We start from the raw sequence: 2,872 nt of genomic DNA, 5'->3' as shown, positions 1-2,872 counted from the left end.
GAACTCATGACATCATGATTCACCCACCTCGGCCTCCCAAAGTGCTGGGATTACAGGCATGAGCCACCGCGCCCAGACATTTTATATTTCTTAATTTCTGTTCTCCATTTCAAATACATTATGCTGGTTTGCTATAAACATATTTCAGGCAATAAATAGGTATGTCTACATAAATATAGTTTAAACTTCTGTTCCTGTGGTAGATTCCAAATATTTGTTTTAGAAATAATTTTTAAATCACATTTAGCCTATCATTTCTTGAATATAACTAAAATTTCTTCCCACTACCATTCTTTTCTAATACAATAAAATTGGCATATACTTAAAAATTTCAATTATATTAGTTTTAATTAAATTTTTAATTAATGTTAGAGAAAAAATATCTATAATGCACAAAAGCATCAAAAAGAAAGGTGTAATCTATTCTGCTGTGGAGAGAAGGGCACTGAAGAATAACAATAATTAACATTTGCTGAGCACCTACTCAGCTAGGTGCCGGGAACTTTATGACACCATTTTCTGATGTAATGAACCCAAATTTCCCCACATTGGGATCTGCAAAGTTCACAGTAAGAGTAGTAACTTATTTTCACTTGTTGCTGCCCCTGTATTTGTAGAAGTTGCTGGGCATGTTTTGAATACTGTCCAATGTGCCTACGTGTGCTGGGTATGGCCATGGACCCATTGGGCATGAGCAGTCATCAGGTGGTGTCCAGGCCAGGAGCAGTCTGCCTCCCCTTTATGTGATGGAGCCTGGTAGAGGGGCCCTAAGAAATGATATCTATTTCTTACTATTCAACCAGTGCCCTATTGGGTTGTTCTTCCAGTTTCTTATTCCAGGACTTTTTCTCCCTCAACCAAGATATGAATTTATGGGCTGAACTGTAGACAGATTTGAGTAATATGTCAACTAATCTCTACATGTCAATGCTTGCCTGTTTTTCTTAGAATAGATTCCTTACTCTTCAATCACAGGCATCTGGATTTTGTTTGGGCAGGTATCACCTGGCGCACTTAACCATGTCCGAAATCCAACAAGCGTCACAGCTTAGGCCTAAGCTGGAAAACTGGTTAAGATAGAAATTAAATTTATTTTAGAAATGAGAAAACTGAGGGTCAGCAAGTATAGGTAACCTAGCCAAGTTCATATGCTTAGCAAAGAGCCAAAACAAGGTTCAAATCCAGCTCCAAGTTATTTGTGTGTGTGTGCGTAAAACTATCTCATAGAATACAAAGAAGCTCCTTTTTATCACAAGATATGTCATTCTCTTATTTAAATGCGTTCCCTGCTTTTTAAACCACCAGCTAAGGATGCATCAATAAACAAAACTGACCATTTCTCTGTTTACACTTCGGAGAAATAATCATGGTCTTCCTTTTTTTCCAAGCTATCATCTTAACCTACTTAAGGAAATACTCTTTCAGCTGCCCCAAGGGGCACAAACAAGAGTGTTAGCTGGCTCTCCTATGGAAAATACAGTTCCTTTATAAATATTGAAATATCAGCCCAACTAATCACGCTTTGGCAGCCTAGGGAGTGAACTGTGTCTGTTCCTTCTGATGTGTTTGATTTAAGAGAAAACAGGAAGTTGTTTCCAGCACACAGACAAGTTTATTATAGCTGAGACATATTGCTACTGTCTCCAAACACACTTCCCTTAGCATGTAAACACAACCACCTGGACAGAAGAGCCAATCTAAGAGGCAGTAGGAAATTTAACAGATTTTTCATCTATCCCTGCACAAGTATAATAATCACCTGCTCCAGACTTTCTGGAGCGCAGAGAATACTGTACTTAAAAGGCTTGGGGAGGAGGGAGAGGAAGACACTCCTCAAGCATTGAGTAGAGTTGGAATGGGGGAGAGGAGAATCCAGAACACAGGTACACCAGGGAAAAGAAACAAGCCTGTCAGCTTGAAGCACCCCAGACACTGGCGCTAGGTTTAGATGAGAAGCACTAGTAGTGATGTTGTGTCATTGGGTTCACCCCACCTTGTCGTCTAGCTAAGACTACTTTGAATCTCTTTTCATACTTGTAGAAGGTCCAATAACCCTCCCTAGCTGATATAGTTTGGATGGTTGTGCCCTTCAGATCTCACGTTGAAATGTGACCCCTCATGTTGAGGAGGTGGGCCCAGTAAGAGGTGTTTGGGTCCTGGGGGAGGATCCTTTATTTAAGAGAAAACAGGAAGTCATTTTTGTTTTCTGAAACAAAGCATTTCTGAGAATGCTCTCCCTATGGTAATGAGTGAGTTCTTGCTCTCTTAGTTCATGCGGGATCTGCTTGTTTAAAGGAATCTGGCACCTCCTTTTCTCTCTCTTGCTCCCTATCTTGCCATGTGATACACCTGCTTCTCCTTCACCTTCTGCCATGAGTAAAAGCTTCCTGTTATATCAAGCCATCCCTGTCCTGCTCTAGGAGACAGAATCCCCACAATCACTCATATAGTCAGTACCAAGCTGAGGCCTGAGTGAGTCCATCCTCCTTGTGGGCTCTGCAATGGAGGATGCAGCTCCCAGTGCCAAGGTGCTATCAGCTGAGAAACAGAAGGTCGCTGAAAGGCCACTCAAATGACCTCATGAGTGGCTGTGGTCAAGTCAATGTTGTAAACAATGACGTTATCTGATAAATCACACGTCTCTGATTTTAAGTCCCAACTCCCATTTAAGTTCAGATTCTCTTCTCAAAATTCCATGGGGAATGTTCTCACAACTGCACATACACCTTAAAATCCTTATGTCCCGAGACAGAAGTCATTCTCTTCTCCATCAAACCTGCTCCCCTTCTAGAATTCTAGAGCTCAGTAACCAGCTGAGCATATCAGAGATCATCTTTGATTTCTTCTTCTTCTAATGCCCTGAATCCAGTCA

This window comes from Aotus nancymaae, unplaced genomic scaffold, assembly GCF_030222135.1.
Source record: "Aotus nancymaae isolate 86718 unplaced genomic scaffold, 86718_ANA_hifiasm-v0.15.2.pri h1tg000016l, whole genome shotgun sequence".
NCBI classification, from domain to species: domain Eukaryota; kingdom Metazoa; phylum Chordata; class Mammalia; order Primates; family Aotidae; genus Aotus; species Aotus nancymaae.
Note: the sequence above shows the minus strand (reverse complement) of the source record.